General features: G+C 40.6%; 1 protein-coding gene across 3 annotated transcripts in view; it reads left to right on the top strand.

Moving 5' to 3' along the window:
• Positions 1-21,584, top strand: part of EFR3A (EFR3 homolog A) — a 135,650-nt gene that overhangs the window by 26,192 nt on the left and 87,874 nt on the right. Inside the window, exon 1 of one of the 3 annotated variants that reach the window (XM_062187977.1) lies at positions 3,070-3,205. The exons of the other annotated variants lie outside the window; for them this stretch is intronic. The gene's annotated coding sequence lies outside the window, so the exon portion shown is untranslated. Of the gene's footprint in view, positions 1-3,069; positions 3,206-21,584 lie in introns of those variants that run through there. 3 annotated transcript variants of the gene reach the window in all.

Below are 21,584 nucleotides of genomic sequence, written 5' to 3'. Positions count from 1 at the left end.
CCAAGAACTTCTACAGTAGACTTTTTTTGTCACTTTCATGCCAGTTTAATCCAGAAGGGAAGTATCAAAGCATAAAAAATGAGAAGAAGAGAAAAACAAACTGAGAGAACTAACATTAGCTAACCAAGCCATGACTTCCTGCTCACTGTTCCTTACATGCCAGTGTGTGTGGGAAGAATTGCTTCCTACCAAGCCTGCAGCATCCCTTCAGTTTTTGTAAGGAAGCAGTGCTCTTGGACATACATTAGGAAGTAAAGATGGATGCAGTATATTTGGAAATGACCATTGGTAGATTCAGTAAGTTGTGTCTTTTTGTAGGTAAAAAGTTGAAGTCTACCCCACAGTGACTAGCATTTTTACATTTAACTTGTATTGTAAACCCTTGTTTACCTTCCTGTAATTGGTGTGTCTTGCTGTGTACCTCTTCCCAAATAATAAAAAGAATGTTTATTAAATTATTTCTCCTGAGAACCAAACCATTGTAGAGGTTATTCATTTCCACAGTATGAGTATTTCTTTTTATACCATAGAATTCATTCAGATACCTCCTTAAGTAATTTTATATCCTCAGAAATAACATTAATAAACATCTGGTTAAACAAGTTGAAGGTATCTTAATAACAGAAGTCTGAAAAATCTGATTTCTTCAGTTTACTCAATGCTATATGCATATTAAGGGCACTAAGGGGCTGGCATTGTGGTGTAGTTGTTAAAGCTGCCACCTGTAGTGGCGGCAACACATTTGGGTGCTGGATCAAAGCCAGCTTCCACTTCCAATCCAGTTCCCTGCTAATATGCCTGGGAAAGCAGCAGAGGATGGCCCAAGTCCTTGGCCACCTGTCACTCACATGGGAGATCCAGAGGAAGCCCAGCCCCACCTATTGTGGCCATCTGGGGAGCGAACCAGTCGATGAAAGATCTCTATCCTTCCCTCCTTCCCCCCACTTCTTCCCTCTCTGTAACTCTGTGTTTTAAATAAGTAAATAAATACATCTTTTTAAAAAGTGTATTGAAGTGTATTAAGTGCTTTTAGGTGCAGTTGTTTTAAACCATGTTTTAATGGAAAAATCTATACCTTTATCCTTGATTCTGCATTTTTCTTCATAGACGTTATTATGTTATCTCAAATTTTTTTTTACCAATATAGTAATCCTTGGGGGCAGTCACAGAATCATCTCATAATATCATTCATTTTATCCATCTCCTGCCCTGGTCACACATTCCAGTTGTTCACGTTGTCTACCAAGTTCTTTGTTTTTATTTTCTTCTTGTTTTTCAAAGGCCAGTACAGAGCTGTGATCTCTTAAATGCAGAGCTTTCCTAATCTCTTTCCAGTTCACAAAAATATCCCAGTCTCTAATAAATTGTCCAGGCATTTTGTGCTCGTGCTTGGCTGAGCTCATTTTTTATAGCTTTTACAAAGCTTTACTAGACTTTTGTATTTGGAATTTCTTGTTTCTCTTATGTTATTAATATTGTTATGTGTCGATCTTTGATTCCGTTTAAACATGTACATTCTTGTCAATATTTCCCACTGCTGAATTTTTCTTGTATCTTCTACAGTACTTTGTAGGATGCTTTCCACATAATTAATATTCAATATTCATTAATGTTTATTTGCATTTGAATTATAACCTAACCTGTAGTTTGGGTCTTAACAGCTACTGACACTTGTTGCTGTTTGCAAACTCTGAGGAAACTTTAATTTTGACCACTTATATGCAAATTCTCTCCTTTGTGGGCATCACAGACTAGTCCCCTTTTTACCTGATGTCCTTGAAATATTTAATAGCTGGTAGTTTCACATTTATTAAGTAACACATTCTGCACTAGGCATTTTTAAAACTAAAATAATGATTTTTGTTATGCATTATACACTTTAACTTTCAAATAGACCACAAAATCTTGAATTAATGAAATGTAGTAGCAGTTCATTTCTGTAGAATGCTTGAAGGTAGGGCAAAAATCTCAATTAACAGTAAGATACCTGCTTAGCTCTTGCAATTAGATAATGAATGCATTGCAGTCCTTTTTTTTTTTTTAAGATTTATTTATCTGTTTATTTTATTTATTTGAAAGGCAGAGAGAGAGCTTCCATCCACTGATTTGTTCCCCAAATGGCTGCAACAGGAGCTTCTTTGAGGTCTCATGTGGGTGTCAGGGGCCCAAGCAGTGGGCTATCCTCCTCTCCTTTCCCAGGCACATTAGCAGGGAGCTGGATCAGAAGTGGAGCAGCCAGGACTTAAACTGGCACCCTATATGGGATACTGATGTTGCAGGTAGCAGCTTTACCCCCATGCCACAACTCTGGCCCCTCAACATTTCTGACCAGTAATATGTGATTAAGAGCTTCCAGAATATTATATAAGCATGGTTTTGAATAAGTGATTTTGATTTAATTTCAAAGGACATTAAATACAAAAACACTTAGAAAAATAAAGCAAGATATGAATCCTTATGCAAAAATCTGAATGGAGAAGATCTGAAGAGTATGTAGTTTGTATCCTATGGTTAATTTTTTTGTAATAAAGTACCTGCCCCTACCTCATTATCCAGATTTGCTAAGTCATAAATGTAATGCTACAAGGGTAAAACCAGATCAGTCAATGAATAAAACAAAATCTGTTATTAGAGTAATAGGTAAGTATTAGATTTTTTTTTTTTTTTTGGTGTTATACAAGGGTACTTCAAAATGTTTGTGGAAAGTAGAATTAAAAGATATGTTTATTTTGGTGCAAAGAAAACCTAGGTCCATGTGGAGTTTATTCAGAATACATATTTTCCATGAACGTTTTGAAGATCCCATATATATATATATATATATATATGCACACACTGATTTTTCATGGTTATTTATAGCTCAAGAAACATAACTTTTATGATAATCAGTTTAAACTTTTATATAATTTATGTTGGGAGTCAAATGCTTTTATTTTTCTTTGCCTATGTTTACCATAACTGATTAAGAAAAAAGGATCATTTAATCTGAATATATAAAGAGTACCCCACGTTTCTAAGATTGCATTTTTCTTTCTTTTTTTTTTTTAAGATTTATTTATTTTATTTGAAAGGCAGAGTTACAGAGAAGCAGAGAGAGAGAGAGAAATCAATCTTCCACCCGCTGGTTCACTCCTCAGATGGCCACAATGACCGGAGCTGCTGTGATCCGAAGCCTGGAGCCAGGAGCTTCTTCTGGGTCTCACACGTAGGTCCACGGGCCCAAGGACTTGGGTCATCCTCTGTTGCTTCCCAGGCCATAGTGGAGAGCTAGATTAGAAGTGGAACAGCTGGGACTCAAACCGGTGTCCATATGGGATGCCAGAACTGCAGGCAGCGGCTTTACCTGCTACGTCACAGTGCCGGCCCCTAAGGGTGCATTTTCTTTAATGGAAGGGAAAAATGTTTTTAACTTGGGTATTTGTAGATTGTTACCCTTTCAACATGTTTCATTCTCAAGTGTTTTAAAAAGGAGGAAACCATAACCTTGCCCTTGAGTAATTTATAACCGTCTCAGGAAGACAACAGATTAGTAGGTTGTCTAAGGCATGGAAGACTGTGGTGGTGATGAAGAGTTGAGTGGCTCCTGTCCAGCTTCCGTAAGTGTCAGGGACAACTTCCGTGAGGAGTAATGCTGGTGTGAGGCTGGCAGGTAAGGTATAAAGGAACAGCCTGAAGAGAGCCTGTGCTGTTCTGCATGTGTTCTAGATTGCCAAGACTGTTTTATATATAAGTGACATTCAGAACATTGTGTGTCTGCTCTAGAGCCAAGCTGTGGAATTGTTAAACAGAAGGATACCATCCAGAGCTTTGTGGCAATGACTAGAAATCTTCCTTAGGTTTCTCAAACTTGAGGATTTTCACTCCCTGTATTGAAATGTACTGCATGAAAAGTTGAATACTTGGGGCCAGCATGGTGGTGCAGTGTAGGCATCCCATACTGGAGTACCATTGTAGTCCTGGCTTCTCTGTTTCTGATCTGCTGCTTGCTAACATGCCTGGGAAGGCAACAGAAGGCCCAAATACTTGAGCCTCTGCTATCCATGGGGGAGACGTGGATGGAGCGCTGGGCTTCTGGGTGAGCCAGCCCCTCCTTGGCCATTTAGGAAGTGAACCAGCAGATAGAAGACCTCTGTCTCCTGTTCTCTCTGTCACTCTGCCTTTCCAATGGTAAGTCTTCAGAAAACAAAGAAAAGTCAAGGACTGCAATTTTAGGTAATTACTTGATGCCAGTATGGTTTTAGACCCAGAAGCAAAAATAAGCACCAAAATCAGTATTGCATTAACCTAGTTATAAAATGATCATCATGCAAATCTGCATACAGAAAATGAAAACACTTTTAGCAAGACATTTTCTTAGGAACCACTGTGAATCTACTAAGACATCACAAATCATCAGCTAGTTTGTTCTGTAATTTTGTTGATGATTGGTGGTATTTATTGATACACATTTTCTACCCTCACCTTTTATATCTCCAGTTACTGGAAACAACTATGATTTATTTCAGAAAAAAAAAAGTGAGCATGTAAACACATCAGTAAGAAACTGCACTTAAATAGTAGAAGAACAGATGTAGATATGATAACCATAAAAAGCTTTATAGGGGCTGGCACCATGGCATAGCAGGTAAAGCCACTGCCTGCAGTGCCAGCATCCCATTTGGCTGCTGGTTTGAGTCCCGGCTGTTCCACTTCCAGTGCAGCTCTCTGCTATGGCCTGGGAAAGCAGTAGAAGATGGCCCAGGTCCTTGGGCCCCTGCGTTTGCATGGGAGACCCAGAGGAAGCTTCTGGCTCCTGGCTTCAGATCGGCACAGCTCCGGCCATTGTGGCCAATTGGGGAGTGAACCAGCAGATGAAAGACCTCTCTTCCCCCTCCCTCCCTCCCTCCCTCCCTCCCTCCCTCCCTCTCTCTCTCTCTGCCTCTCCTTTTCTCTCTGTATAACTCTGACTTTCAAATAAATAAATAAATCTTAAAAAAAAAGCAGCCCTATAAATCCCCAGCCTTTTAGAACTTCCTGATCATGATGTCTCAACATTACTGACAGTAATTCTGCCACCATAGTCTTTTTTTTTTTTATGATTTTATTTATTTATTTAAAAGGCAGAGTTACAGAGGCAGAGGCAAAGAGAGAGAGAGAGAGGTCTTTCATCCACTGGTTCACTCTCCAAATAGCCTCAATGACCGGAGCTGGACTGATCCGAAGCCAGGAGCTTCTAACGGGTCTCCCATGTAGGTGCAGGGGTCTAAAGCACTTGGGCCATCTTCCACAGCTTTCCCAGGCCATTGGCAGGGAGCTGGATCAGAAGAGGAGCAACCAGGGCAGGAACTGGAACCCATATGGGATATTAGCACTGCAGGTGGAGGCTTAGCTCACTATGCCAACCTCATCTGCCACCATAATCTTAAAATTTTCTGGTGATGGGAGCCAGCACTGTGGCGTAGTGGGTAAAGCCACCGTCTACAGTGCCAGCATCCCATATGGATGCCGGTTTGAGTCCCAGCAGCTCAACTTCAGATCCAGCTCTTTGCTGTGGCTTGGGAAAGTAGTGGAAGATGCCTCAAGGCCTTGGGCCTCTGCACCCATTTGGAAGACCTGGAAGAAGCTCCTGGCTCCTGGCTCCTGCCATTGTGGCTATTTGAGGAGTGAACCAGCAGATAGAAGACCTCTCTCTGCCTCTGCCTCTAACTCTGCCTTTCAAATAAATAAATAAATATTAAAAAAAATTGGTGACTGAATACTAAAATCTGAAGCTACAGTTTTTTGAATTTTATCTTTCTACATAGTTTGGGAACTTCCAAAGATACATCTGTATTTCTGGCACTTTGCATGTAATGGGTACCTTATAAATCTATTTTGATGGATTGATTAATCATGAAATAATTGAACTGTTTTTTGAATGTCTGTCTTAGAAGAACTCAATGTAGAAGTACTGTTACTGTATCAATTCTTAGAATAAGAACGGTGCCCAATTATTGATCCTATTAGGATAAATCTATGCTTTTATCTTAAGTTTGGCATCAAATGCCAGATAAAAGAGTGGGATTTCTGCAGGTGCAGAAAAACATTTTTTTCTTTAGATATTTGTTTTAGTATTACTTCCCTTATGCTGTTGCCTTATTTTATCCTTCAACATTGATCCCAGATTATAAAATGTAACCTTAAATTGTATATTTTAGTTAGAGGATTTACCTTACTAAGAGCTGATTAAAATAGTAATAGCATATGTGAGTAGATCCTTATAAGGGATATTTCATAATCATTTTTATAGGATATAATTATGTCATAAACTATGTGATTTTTTTCCTTTCTTCTATATCAGATGTAGACTTTATATAATGATGATTTTCAGTCTAGATATTTTGGAACTCCCACTGCTCTATTTTTGGTCAATATATTTAGTCCCTCTTGACATTTTAAATTGCATTACCGTAGAATCCTGTTTTCACATTTACTTACATCTTAAATACTCTGAATTTCTGCTGATGGATTTTTGCCTTGCCCAGCACATTCCAGCTCTCCCCTGCTGTCTGTCCCATAACAACCTGTTCTGTCCCGACTGTTAGCACAGAGTTGCAATTCTGACTGTATAGATTGTGTTCTCCTGCCAGGTGGTGAGCCATAAAGGCCAGGAATTGGGGCCTTTGTGTTCCTCCCATGTTGCTAAGTGCCTGCAGCATGGTATACTTCATGAAATATGTGTTAAAAAACAAGTGATACTGAAGCTAAGTGTTTTTCCCAATCAGGTATATTTCTGAGGCACATATATTTATTGGTTTTCCAAAGGGAACATTCTCACCCTTGTCCCCTTCTGAGTTTGCAGCCAGCTGAAATATACAAGTTAGTCTGATAGAAGTCAGAATAAAGCTGGGTTAGAGAATGGTCTTGGACTTTGTCCATCACCAGGCCGCTACTTTTTCTCCAAATGTAGAGCTTCCAACAGTGTATCTAAGGTCACTAGAGCAAACTTATCCAGAATTTTCCACAGAAGGCATGCTGACTCAGACTTTTTTGTAACTGAGTGGCCACATAAACAGGTTTCCACACCTAAATATGCTTAGCACATGGAAGCAAGAAGAATGAAATCATGGAATGCACATCTAGGAGAGAGACTCTTAGAGTTTGCGCGTTTATTCATTTGACAGGTACATAGCTCTAACTACGTGCTGGGCACTGTGTAGGTGCTGAGATAGACACTTGGGGTGTGTGTTTTAGGGTGTCCTCATTGCCTGCTTCCAGACTGAGAAGAAAGCCACTCCTTTTTTTCTCCTATAGCAGAAGTGTTCTCTAGGGAAGATAAGGACGGGAGTAAAATAGTTCTGCCAAACAATATACTCTCTTCTCTAGCTATTGCATGTAAGATAGGCCCAGAGGACTATGATGATTTAAAGGGCAGAATAATATGAAATACTGAGAAGCATATCAGAGCAATCTTGGGGATACACGATTGCCTGGGTTTGAGTCCTGGCACCACTTCGGATTCCGGCTGCCTGCTAATGCACACCCTGGGAGGCAGCAGGAGATGGCTCAAGTAGATTGGTCCCTGCCACCCATGGGGAGCCCTGGGTTGAGGTTCTTTCTCTAGTGAACCAGCAGATGAGAGATCTCTTTGTCTTCTCCACTCTGTCTCTGTGGCTTTCAAATGAGATAAATAATTTTTTTAAAAAAATCCAAATGCTCCAGTAGGTTCTTCTGCTTTGAAAGTCAGGGTTACATAGAGAGAAGGAGAAAAGTCTTCCATCTGCTGGTTCACTCCCCAACTGACTGCAGTGGCCGGAGCTGCGCCGATCCAAAGCCAGGAGCCAGGAGCCTCCTCTAGGTCTCCCTCACGAGTGCAGGGGCCCAAGGACTTGGGTCATCTTCTGCTTTCCCAGGCCATAGCAGAAAGCTGGATCGGAACTGGCCATTTGGGGAGTGAACCTGTGGATGGAAGATCTCTCTCTAACTCTGCCTTTCAAATAAATAAGTAAATCTCTAAAAAATATATATATGAAAGGAAAACTGGCATAGTATGTAGTTCTACCTAGAGACCAAGGGTGAATTCGGTTGTTTGGTATTATTATAATTATTTTGCATCTATCTTTTGATTTTGGTAAGGGAATTATCTCATTTTCTATAACATTGATATATGAAGGTACTTCTAAAAGTTTGTGGAAAATGAAATTGTGAGTTTATTTTAGTGCAAAAAATTCTGAAATCTGTGCATGAGTAGAGTCTTCAAACCATTCATGAAAAATGTGTATTATGGACAGACGAGTGAGGCTGGGTGGGAAGTGACATGGCTGCAGGCGCAATGCGGGCGAGGCCCTGGGGCTCCGTGCAGTGAGATGGAGAGAACAGAGCACATCGGGGGTTCTTGGAGCTGGAGCGCCAAGCCTTGGCCAAACACGTCAGGGCAGAGGCCCTGAGCTCCACCCTTCGACTGGCCCAAGACAAGGCCTTGCGGGCCAAGAACTTGCTGCTGACGGACAAGACGAAGCCGGAGGAGAAGGTGGCCGCTCTGGACTACCTGCACCTCAAGATGTGCTCTCTGAACGACCAGATCAGCAGCCTGCCACTTGAGGGGTCCACAGGGACCATGGGGGGAGGAAGCAGCGGGGGGACTCCCCCCAAACGTGGGGGCCCAGCCCCTGAACAATAAATGGCTCCTCATGCTGGCATGAAAAAAAAAAAAAAAAAAAGAAAAGAAAAATGTGTATTATGGTTAGAACTATGCATGGTTTTCAGGATTTTTTGGTACCAAGATAAACTTACCTTTTAATTTTATCTTCCTGTGGACACTTTAGTATTTAGTATTTAGTACCCTTGTATTTTAAAAGTCTTTATGTCAGGAACCTATTTTATAACTTACTTGTACATTTCACAACCAGGTTAGTCTCTTGAATGTAGTAGACATTTTCTAAAATATTTTAATTACAGTTAATGAACCATCATAAAAAATTGATGCATTATCATGACTATATACCAGGAAAATTAAAGCCAGCTAAAGTCTGAAGATGTTGCTGTCCATCCTGCAGCCCCAGTCTTCTTCCAGGTGTGGTTTGTAACCTTACCTTTGTCTTTATCTGCCCTTATTGGATTGTCCCTGCTTTTCCTCATATTGTAACTAATTGAAAATTTGAGGATGTCTTTGCACATGTCTCAATACTCGAAGAGAATGAGTAGGATAACCATAGGCCCTGGTTTGTTTGAGATGGTCAAAGTTTATGCCACTAGCCTTTGCATAATTACTAATAGTACCCTTGGTCACTCTCAAGACGCTAAATTATCTAAGTACAGTTGAATTTTGAAGTATCTAAATCAGCGGTTTGCAAATTGAATTCTTGCTATCACTTGTTTTAAGCCCACATTTTGTGTGCTGGTGTTAATGAATCTTTCTCTGTTTTGATTTATAATGTGAGAATTTTGTGGACTCCCAGTTAGGATGTCACCTAACAAGTAGCACTAGTAACATCTATTTTTGATGGGAATTTTTATGTTTTCATGTAGTTTTTAAAATTAACCTTTTTTTTTTTGTTTAGATGAATTCTTGTTTTTTTTTTAAAGATTTATTTATTTATTTGAAAGAGTTACATAGACAGGTCTTCCATCCACTGGTTCACTCCCCAGATGGCTGCAACTGCCGAAGCTGCGTCGATCTGAAGCCAGGAGCCAGAAGCTTCTTCCAGGTCTCCCACGTGGGTGCAGGGGCCCAAGGACTTGGGCCATCTTCCACTGCTTTCCCAGGCCATAGCAGAGAGCTGGATTGGTAGAGGAGCAGCCAGGACTAGAACCTGCGCCCATATGGGATGCCGGCGCTTCAGGCCAGGGCATTAACCTGCTGTGCCACAGCGCCGGCCCCTAAATTAACCGTATTTTAAAAACTATGGAATGTTTTGACTGCTGCCAGAAATTGTTGACCCTTCAAAACTATTGTAATGGGTGAAGATTCCTAGACCGTTAGCTTATATCCAGGCATTGATATAACAAAAACTTTTCAGAACTGTTTTCTTGGTGTTCCATAAGAATGTGTTTAGTTCATCTAAAGACTCTTCAGAAGAAATATTCAATTTATAAGCAGGCAGAAATAAAATTTGTAAATTCAGTTTCTTTTGTCCTTTTTCAGATGAAAGGAAACTGTTAACAGCCTTTGGATATACACTCATAGTTTTTGTTTAATGTTAAAGCAAAGCATTCCCTACTCTTTGACTAGCTGTGTTATTTTGTATATTTAGCAAGTTTGCTGTAAGAAATTGAAAGTAAATTCTGGTTGAAAGCTCCAAAAATACTGAATTTTGAAGTGTACTCAGAGATGGAAAGTGTTCCCTTACTGATTTCCCAGATGTTTTCCTTAACTGGACAGTACATCTCTCTTTTTTTGAAAATTACAAGATTCTTTTTTGAGTGTTTTGTTGCTAGCTAGTGCATTTGTTAAAATACATTATTAGTGCTTTTACTTTCTCAGTTAAGTTCTATGTAATCTGATTTGCCTTTTACCTTTCCACCACTTGTCTCCCTTTTAGTACTGATTCCTAATATCTATCATAGATTATTGCATAGTTACTTCCTCCTTTTGAAGCATATTAGTTATGCAAGGTAAATATCAATGTATTGCTTTTGACTAAAGAGGAAAGTCATTGCTCCCATACTTTTTTTTTTTAAACAGGCAGAGTGGATAGAGAGAGAGAGAGAAAGGTCTTCCTTTTTGCCGTTGGTTCACCCTCCAGTGGCCACTGCGGCCGGCGCATCATGCTGATCCGAAGGCAGGAGCCAGGCGCTACTCCTGGTTTCCCATGTGGGTGCAGAGCCCAAGCACTTGGGCCATCCTCCACTGCCTTCCCGGGCCATAGCAGAGAGCTGGCCTGGAAGAGGGGCAACTGGGATAGAATCCGGCACCCCAACCGGGACTAGAACCTGGTGTGCCGGCACCGCAAGGTGGAGGATTAGCCTGTTAAGCCACGGTGCCGGCCTCCCATACGCTTAAGTTGTAATTCTAACAGCACTTCTGACATTGAAGAGAACATTAGTCAGTATTTTAGAAAAAAATTTTTGACAGAGTTAGAGAAAAAGGTCTTCCTTCCATTGGTTCAACCCCCCCCCCCCCCCAATGGCCGCTATGGCCAGCTCTGCGGTGATCTGAAGCAAGGAGCCAGGTGCTTCCTCCTGGTCTCCCATGTGGGTGCAGGGCCCAGCAACTTGGGCCATCATCTAGTACCCTGACCGGGGATAGAACCTGGGGTGCCAGCACCACAGGTGGAGGATTAGCCTTGTGAGCCACGGCGCCAGCCAAGTATTTTAGAAATTTTAAGAAGCATTTGCATACTATTTCAGTTTTCAATTCTGTGTCATCTAATTACTTACCTTTGGAGATTGGGACACCAAGGCTCTGCCACCTGAGTGTGTAGGAGGAGGACCTGTGCCGCCAGGGTCCACGGGTGATGTGCTGTTAGATGGAGGGGTGAGCCAGGGTCCACGGGTGATGTGCTGTTAGATGGAGGATGAGCCAGGGTCCACGGGTGCTGTGCTGTTAGATGGAGGATGAGCTAGGGTCCATGGGTGATGTGTTGTTAGATGGAAGATGAGCCACGTGCAGTGTCCTGAAGTGGTAGCTCAGAGACATAAGCGCTTTTCTTGCCTGGCTGCAGATCTTATCTCTGTGGCACTCACTGGATTGTTCCTTAGTTACGTTGTAAACTATTCCATCAGGTGAAATGAATAAGGAATTATATTTTCTGACTTTATTTTTGTGTTTTTTTTTTCCATATGGCTATTCCAGGACGTTTTTGAATGAAATCTTTCAGAAAGATATTTTGTAAAAGCCAGATTATTTTGAATTTTATGGTTTTATTGCTCTCTTTCTTGGGTAACAGCTGAGCAATATTTAATTTTTTTCAGATAAGTTTTTTCTGTATGATAAAGCTGAATCTAGGTACAAATCTGTAGGTTGACTACTTGTCAGTAGGAGAATGTCTAATTTTTTTTTTTAAATTAAGATGGCAATAGTGGGAAAATATAAGATGTTATATATTGAACAGTCAGAAATTGACTCAGGGGAAAAAAAGGCTTTTTTTTTTTTAATACAGTCTCAGAATAGTTTGGAAAAATATACCAGAGTTTGGTCTGTGTTGTGCCTATTGTTGAGCAAAATGTTGCAGTGCAGTTTTATTTTCAGTTCTATTTATTGCTTTGTTGTCTTTCTTTTTCCCATAAGGCTTATATGACTGGGAATAAAATAAGTAGTGAAATGGAGAATGAAAGAGAGATGGTATAGAATTACATGTGGAAAAGATCGTGTAATAAAATACTCCTGTAGTGGATTAAAATCCTTTCCAAGGGAACACTTTCCTGATGATAAGACCATTTGTTCCCTTTCTTCTGATCTCACCTAATTAGTCACCAGACTTTCATGCCTCCTTTATGGCATTTTCAGAGTTCCTTTCAAAGTTTTGACTTACTAAATTATTTGTTTGTTTGTTTGTTTGTTTGTTTTTGACAGGCAGATTGGACAGTGAGAGAGAGAGAGAAAGGTCTTCCTTTACCATTGGTTCACCCTCCAATGGCCGCCACGGCTGGCGTGCTGCGGCCAGCGCACCGCGCTGATCCGAAGCCAGGAGCCAGGTGCTTCCTCCTGGTCTCTCATGGGGTGCAGGGCCCAAGCACTTGGGCCAACCTCCACTGCCTTCCCGGGCCACAGCAGAGAGCTGGCCTGGAAGAGGGGCAACTGGGACAGAATCTGGCGTCCCGACCGGGACTAGAACCTGGCGCTGCAGGCGGAGGATTAGCCTATTGAGCTGCGGCGCCGGCCCTTGTTTTGTTTTTTTTAGTGTGCCTTGTTTCATAGTGATGCTTGCATTGTTGCATTTGATTATAGTTGTCCTCCACTGTCTCCAAATTATCCCTGTGGTTAAATTCTGCTCCTTCTTCAGCAATGCTCTCAACAGTCCTGTTCAAAGGCTGTCCTTAGTAAAACCTTTCTTCACATGAACTGAAGTATGTTCTCTTTCCTCTGAACTTCAGTGGCTTTTATGGCCATGTGATCCATCTAACGTTGGGCTATCTCTTGTCCTCAAGTGTCCCAAACTTGTTTTAACACTTCATTTTTAAAACTTTGTGTTTTCTCTTAGATAGTTACATGTTTAATCCTCTATAGTTCACTGTTAGCAGGTGTTCTGTGTACATATGCTGAGTACCAAAATAACAATCATTAGCGGTCTCTGTTTCTCTCTCTCTCTCTCATATACACACTATATATCCAAATCATTTATGGAAAATGTAATTAAAAGATATGTTTATTTTGGTGAAAAGTATGTGAAATCCATGCATATAAGAGGTCTTCAAGTGTTTCCTGAAAATGCAAGGTTGAGCTGCTTCATGGGATGTCTGCATCCACATTAGCATGCCTGTTCAGGTCCCAGCACCTCTGCTTCCAATCAGCTGCCTGCTTATGCATTTGGGAGGCAGTGGATGATGATGGCTTGTGTGCTTGGGCCCCTGCTACCTTTGTGGGAAACCCAGATAAGGTTCCAGACTCCTGACAGCAGCCTGGCACAGCTGTGACTGGTGCAGACTGTTGGGAAGTGAACCAGTAAATGGAAGATCTCTCTTTTTTGTCTCTGTCTCTGTCTGTCTCTATTGCTCTACCTTTCAAGTAGATGAAAATAAAATGTTAAAAAAAGAAAAACTTCATGTATTTCCCATTTTTTGCACAAAAATAATTACCTTTAATTCATTTTTCTATGAATATTTTGAAGTACCTTCATATATATAAATTATTCTGTTAGTTGGAAAGGATATGTGTAATATTGCTAATTTTTTTGATTATGTGAGGCAAGCCTTTTGTTCTGGCACTAATTGAATGAATAACTTGAATTTAATTTTAACCTGAAAGTAATACATATGGAGGACTCTTAAATGATTTTAGATACTTCAGAGTTAGAGTTTTTGAAGAGTTGAATTTTTAAGATCTTTTAAGAAAAAGTCTTTTCACTTTGAATACTGTTTTTTTCTGTTAACCCTAATCATAAAGCATGAGCTGTTAAAAGGGATTTAGTTGACATTGTCATCTGCCTGTTTGAGAAATCATGTTGTTTTTTCCTTTTTTAGTGAACAATGTACTATTTTTTAAAAGATTTATTTATTTATTTATACTAAAAGTCAGAGTTATACAGAGAAAGAGAGAGAGAAGTCTTCCATCTGCAGATTAACTCCCCAATTGGCCACAATGACCAGAGCTGAGCCATCTGAAGCCAGGAGCCAGGAGCTTCTTCTAGGTCTCCCACGTGGATGCAGGGGCCCAAGGACTTGGGCAATCTACTGCATTCCCAGGCCATAGCAGAGAGCTGGATGGGAAGTGGAACAGCCGGGACTCCAACCAGTGCCCATATGCGATATGGCGCTACAGGCAAGCTGTGCTACAGGTGGCGGCTTTACCCGCTGTGCCACAGCGCTGGCCCCACAATGTACTTTTTTTTTTTCTTTTTTTTAAACTTTTATTTAATGAATATAAATTTCCAATGTACAGCTTATGAATTACAATGGCTTCCCCCTCCCATAACTTCCCTCCCACCCGCAACCCTCCCCTCTCCCGCTCCCTCTCCCCTTCCATTCACATCAAGATTCATTATCAATTCTCTTTATATAAAAAAGATAAATTTAGTATACATTAAGTAAAGATTTCAACAGTTTGCACCCACGTAGAAACACAAAGTGAAACATACTGTTTGAGTACTAGTTATAGCATTAAATCACAATGTACAGCACATGAAGGACAGAGATCCCACATGAGGAGCAAGTGCACAGTGACTCCTGTTGTTGACCCAACAAATTGACACTCTAGTTTATGGCGCCAGTAACCACCCTAGGCTCTCGTCATGAGTTGCCAAGGCTATGGAAGCCTTCCAAGTTCACCGACTCTGATCATATTTAGACAAGGTCATAAAAGACAGGGTGAGGATAGTAACCAATGATCCTAAGAGTGGCCTTAACCAGGTCTGAACAATTATAAAGCATTAAGTGGGGAAGAGGACCATCAGTACACACAGGTTGGGAGTAGAGCCATTGGTGGTAGAGTAGAGGTTATGATTACAAAGGAATGAGGCCCAAGTGCGCTAGACAGGGTCTAGAACAAAGGACAGAGTCGTTATTAGAGGAGCTAAGAAAGGTGCTGTCTAAGCTACAATTAAGTTTTCTGATTGAGAGGCAAATAGAACCTGACAGAAGGGGCTTGATAATAATCTGGTGGGCTTTAGGCCTTGTAAGTTAAGAGGCCCAGACCTATCTATCTCTTCACATGGGGTACATCCTAAGGGAGGTGTGAACCTCCTAGGGGAAGGCACTCTGTTGACTTTCATTACTTGGCTCGGCTGGGAGGAGAGCTGGCCAGGTAAAGGCAGGGGGCATCTCTAACAAGAAATTTACAGTTCTGCCTGCAATGTTGCTGACCCTACTTGACCATCCCCTCAGCTGCAGTGGTCACTTTGGAAGTTGGGCTGAGTGAAGGGCTTTTCAGCTTAGAGCCAATAAGATCTGTGGCTCTGACTTGGGCATCCTTCGACTCCAGGGTAGGTCCATTTCCAGTGATCCAACTCTTGGCAGAGCTGCCAGGGCTCTTCACAAGTTGACTTCTGCTGAAGCCCAGGCTTACCACATTGAAAGCCACTGCAGTGGACTGGCCTGTTGGGTCTGCTTGAGGGCAGATCACTGTAGAGATGAGCCATTAATAGGCCTGCCACCCATTGCTTCTGATGCCTAGCTTTCTTTTCCTCCTGGTTTGTGTTAAAGCAGACCAGAGGATGCAAGTCAAGGGAGTGCCCGTGTCCCATCTCTAATCTTCGGTGGCCTGAACTACAAGTCTATAGTCACAGGCATGTTCTGTAGTAGTTTTTCTAAGGTAGACAATGCCCGTGAGGAAAATTATATTCTCACTTAAAAACATTCTTTCCCTTTGGTCTGAAAGGGAGGTTTTTTTCTACTTACTGTTTACTTTGCTGATGGCAAAGTAAATCTAGCTATGAGATTATTATTTAAGCTCTTATTTTGGCTATGCTATAACTGAAAAATGTTAGCCATCTCTTTTATAAGGTCTAAAGATTAAATTGTGCGTCCTACAGATTCCTTTATAATAGTATTAGTTTCCTACCTTGAGGAGAATAGAGAAATGAAAGAACAAGTTGGGCTTAGAATAGAGAAATGAGGGAGCAAGTCCTAGATCGCTTGCTGACAATAGCAATATCACATGAATACTTAGCAAACCGTTTCAACCATTAGATAACAACTTAAGAAAACATTTACCAGAAGGTCCAATGCCTTCTATAAATTTTAAGAATCATGTATTTGGAAACACCTCTTAAATATCTAACATGGTGTAGTTTGTTTAACCAGTAAACTTAAGCACAACCATCTAGAATGTTTTTAGTTTCTTTCTACCAACAAGTTTAAAACATATGATGCAGAGATTCAGGTCACATGAATTAAATGTATCTTTGATTGATTTTAGCAGCTTAAATTTATGGACAATTTTATCTATAAGCCAATTAAAATAAAATTCTTAATAAAATTTTCCTATGTGGACATATAATATGTACACACATATAACATAACATAATAGAGCAATATAGGAATTTTAATAATAGCTTTTAAAATCTTTAACTCTTTTTGTAGATTGCCAATTGATTTGAATTGCTTTTTGTTTTTAGTAACCTCAGTTAACCATACTTTCTCTCAGTTGGTACTGTTAATACATTATTGGCTTCATCTGTTTGCAGAGCCATCCCAAAGTAAGGAATACAATAGAAGTGGCTGGAAAACGTCCATAGGAACCTATAGGAGGACAGCTAAACACAGAACCAACAACGCTTTAGTTTTATGAGTAGCAAATCATATATAACTGTGGATGACAAAAGACTTTAAGTCGCCATGTTTAAAATTATAAACTCATCAACCAACAAGAGGCACTTGCTTACTTCACAGTATTTTTGAAAGCACCTGTAGGATTTTACAAGTATTTAACCCTTTAGGCCTCTGGGGCTTTCTCATTAAGATAACTATCATGTCTAGTAACACAAATCATTAGACTTTTTAATTCTCAAAAATTTGTATTAATAGCATTTTCCATTATAGAAACTTAAAATTTAGTACCACGTCACATCTTGACAGTACTTCTAATATAATCCAAATAGCCTGACTAGTTGGTGTCTCTATAAGATGAGAGACATAGGTCTTTCGATTTTTTCAGTTGGGCCCAAACTGGAAAAACCAAAGTCCAGGATTTACTGGAAATTTTAGAGACCAGATTGTTTGAAACTTTGATTTTTTGAACGCCTGTCAAGAATGCCAAGAAGGCTCAAAATCCAAAATATCTGGTTGAAATAAGATTCCTTAAAATCATGACATAACATAGACCAAATTTGATCATTGTTACAAGGTGATTATTCAAATCTTTGAAAATAACCACCTATTTAAATATCCCATAGCTCTTAATAAAAATTCAGCTGTTTTTGAACAATTAGAATTTAACAGACATCAAGAGAACATAATAGATTACTTTAAGATATTGCTTTAACAGAGAATCAGATTTTATTTCTATGTCAAAGAGAAATTGAGCTTCCTGTGATCTTTTGCTGTGAGGTTTCCTTCCTTTACCTTCTTTTATATTGATGACCATGTTTCTGTGTTTCTGTGTCTAAAACATCTTTAAGCATCTTTTGCAGGGCAGGACGAGTGGCGACAAATTCTTTCAGTTTCTGTTTGCTATGAAAAGTCTTTATTTCACCTTCATTCACAAATGAGAGCTTTGCAGGATATAATATTCAGGGCTGGCAGTTTTTCTCTCTTAGTACCTGGGCTATGTCTCACCATTCCCTTCTAGCTTGTAGGGTTTCTGATGAGAAGTCTGCTGTGAGTCTAATTGGAGATCCTCTGAGAGTGATCTGACGTTTCTCTCGTGCACATTTTAGAATCTTTTCTTTATGTTTCACTGTGGTGAGTTTGATTACAACATGTCGTGGTGAGGATCTCTTTTGGTCATGTTTATTAGGGGTTCTATAAGCTTCTTGTACTAAGATGCCTCTGTCCTTCTCCAAACCTGGGAAATTTTCTGCTAGTATCTCACTGAAAATGCCTTCTAATCCTTTCTCCCTCTCCATGCCTTCAGGAACTCCCAGAACCTGAATGTTAGGTTTTTTAATAGTGTCCTGTAGATTCCCGACAATATTTTTTAGATTTCTAATTTCCTCTTTTCTTTGATTTGCCTGTTTCCTTTCCTGTTCTCTGTCTTCTAAGTCTGACATTCTCTCTTCTGCTTCGCCCATTCTGTTTTTAAGGCTCTCTAATGTGTTTATCATTTGATCTATTGAATTCTTCATTTAATTATGATTTCTCATCACTGTCACAGTGTCCTGTTCTAGTTGTTTCATTTCATTTTGATTCCTCCTTAATATTTCATTTTCATGAGAGAGATTTTCTATCTTGTCCATTAAAGATTTCAGTAGTTCAAGAATTTGTTTTTGAGAACTTCTTAATGATCTTACCAATTTCTTGAGATCCGCTTCTTGCATTTCTTCTCTCTCTTCATCTTCATAATCTTGCATTGGTGTGTCTTTTTCATTTGGGGGCGTCATAGAGTCTTCTTTGTTCTTGTTACCTCGGTTTTTGCGTTTGTTGTTTGGCATGTTGGAGATATTTGGTTTCTTCACTGTGGTGTTTTTTCTTGTTATACTATGGCTCTATATTAAGTGGACTGTCTGCTTTCGGTGGAGCCTTAGAGGCTTGAGATGAGTGTGTCCTGAGAGCTTTGTTTGGTTCCTCAGTGTTGAGGGTGTGTCGAAGGTGACACTCCCAGGTTAGGCGTGGTAAATCTCTTTCTTTCATTCCTTTTTTTTTTTTTTTTGATTCAAAAGGGAAGTAATTCTGCACAGCTGAACGTAATTGGAGGTAGTTAGCAGGCGAGTGATATACCCACAGGAGCCAGAGATCGGAAGCTCTTTCCCAAGGACCACACAGGGAATCTCTGCTGCCCTTGGTGTGGGCTCTAATTCTCCTGCAGTCTCCCACTGGGTTGCCTAGTTAGATCCTAATCTCCTGTTATTTCACCCCCCCAGAGTCAGGTTTTTCTGCTAGGCTCAGGGCTGGTGCAGACCTGACGTTGCCCTGCTTATGACTTATGTCCAAAATGGCGCCTGCTCTTTGTCTTGCCTTTGAGTGGTGAGCGGAGAGAGAGAAACTCGTGTATGTATCGGTCACTTTTTTTTTTCCCCCTCTCTCTCTTCTAGTTAGCCTGGTGAACTTTTCCCCATGGAGTTTCAAGCCTCGTTCCCTCTAGTCTCCTCTTTCCGCTTTCCTGCTGGTGTTTCAGCCTATTGAGGTTTGGCTCACCTTGCATTCCAGCGCTGGTGTGTTGAGTCTGCTGCTGGCGTCCCGAACTTGGGCTCCCACGCTCTCCACGCATGTCCACAGTGAATCACTAGTTCCAGAAGAGTTTCCTCTGCTGTTTCTTCCCCTACTCTTCCCTGAACCTGCAGTATCTCCACTTTTATTAAACTGTCTCTTTCCGGACTATCAATGTGCTCCCTTCCTATTCCGCCATCTTGCTGCTCTAATCTTTTTTTATCTTTTGATTTTTATCACATATAGGAACAGATACTAAACTCATTTTGGTAGTGAACTTTTTGTGCTTCTTCATTTAGTGAGAAACATTTTTATAAATGTCTGCTATATGTGAGACATACAACAATGAATATGGACTTTGAATTTAAGGGGTTCATTTTGGTGGTAAAAATACATATGTATATAAGTAAATGCAATAAATTATTGTAACTACTATGGTAGAAATATATGGTAAATTCATAAAGGACCCAAATCTAGTAATCATAGCCATTCTCTCTCTTGCGCACGCGCGCTCTCCCTCTCGCTCTCTCTCTCTTTGTCTCTCTTAAAATATTTATTTGGAAGAGTTACAGAGAGAGAGGGAGAGAGAGATCTTTCACCTGCTGATTCACCCCCAAAATGGCCGCAATGGCCAGGGCTGGACTGAAGCCAGGAGTTTCATCTGGGTCTCCCACGTGTGTGCAGGAGTGCAAGGACTTGGGTCGTCCTACTTTCCCAGGTTTATTAGCAGGAAGCTGGATTGGAAGTGGAGCCACCAAGACTTGAACTGGTGCCCATACGGGTTACTGGTGCTGCAGACAAGCAGCAACCCACCTGGACCAGAGCAGGTCCTACCATTCTCATTTAAAAGTATGGAGAATTTAGTGAGCTCTACATATGTCAACAAATTCCTAACATATTCAATATAAGAATGAAATTAGATAATATAATTGTCACATACAAGTTAAAGATACTATTTATTGTTTGCTTTTACAGCTCATGATACAAATTTGATACAAAGTCACATAGTCAGTTTTCACAATAGGATCTAAGCATTTGTCAACTGCAGTGACAGCATTTTTGTTTGGGAGAGTAACTTTATCCCAGGAATTCTGTGGCACAGTGGTGTACAGTTCATGATGGGGATATCAGTATTTCCATTTAGATTTAGTTTGTTATAGGGTAACGTCAGTTGAAAGTTGTGTTTTTTAAAAAGGAGTCATTTTAATTATCCAACTACCAACACTTAGTTACACAGGAAAACAGATGTTATCCCTAACCAGAGGTACTCATTGGTGGAACAGAATGCTGCTTCTTGTCAGTACACCTTTGCGTTTCCATGGGCCTGATCCATGTTGTGAGTTGGGTGGTGAGGTTCTCCGTATGGCTGCTCAAATCCTCCTGTGAGTGCCTCTGTGAGTGAGGAGGGGCGGGGATTAATTCTAATGCCTTCCCATCGAAGAATGTTTATTTCCTCTCATAGGCATCCTTGTACCTCCCTCTTTTCAGAGACTGGTGAATCCACATGAGAATAAAGAGAAGAAATTCTCTTGGAGTGTTTTTAAGAAGTGATAGTTTAGGAGTTTGTAAAAGGCATGAATTGCAAAAAGCATTTTAAATGCTTTTAGGTGGCTTATCTACCCCAGGAAATTTTTAGATTCCGAACCTTAAGAGATTAGTAGAAGCGTTTTCTGTTTGCTCACTAATGCTCAGAGACCCTTAATGCCCCCTGAGCCTGTCTGCACACTATTAGAATATGCAGGGACAGACCTTGTGTCCCAGTGGTTAAGCAGCTGCTGCTGTGCTGGCATCTCATATGGGTGTCAGTTCAAGTCCGGGCTATTGCACTTCTGATCCAGCTCCCTGCTAATGCACCTGGGAAAGCAGCAGAAGATGGCCCAAGTGCTTGGGCCCTTGTTACCGACATGGGAGACCTGGGAGGAGGTTCAGGCTCCTGGCTTCAGCCTGTCCCAGTTGTGGTTGTTGCAGCCATTTAGGAATGGAAGGTCTCTCTGCCTTTCCAATATATAAATAAATAAATCTTTAAAAAATGCAGTCTGGTACTTTTTCCCTCTATAATTTCTCTCTCTCTCTCTCTCTCTCTCTCTCTCTCTCTCTCTCTCTCTCTCTCTTTCTCTCTCTCTGACAGGCAGAGTGGACAGTGAGAGAGACAGACAGAGAGAAAGGTCTTCCTTTGCCGTTGGTTCACCCTCCAATGGCCGCTGCAGCCGGCGCACAGCAGCCAG

The sequence above is a fragment of the Lepus europaeus genome, chromosome 4 (genome assembly GCF_033115175.1).
Source record: "Lepus europaeus isolate LE1 chromosome 4, mLepTim1.pri, whole genome shotgun sequence".
Classification (NCBI taxonomy): domain Eukaryota; kingdom Metazoa; phylum Chordata; class Mammalia; order Lagomorpha; family Leporidae; genus Lepus; species Lepus europaeus.
This window is presented reverse-complemented; position numbering and strand designations above follow the sequence as displayed.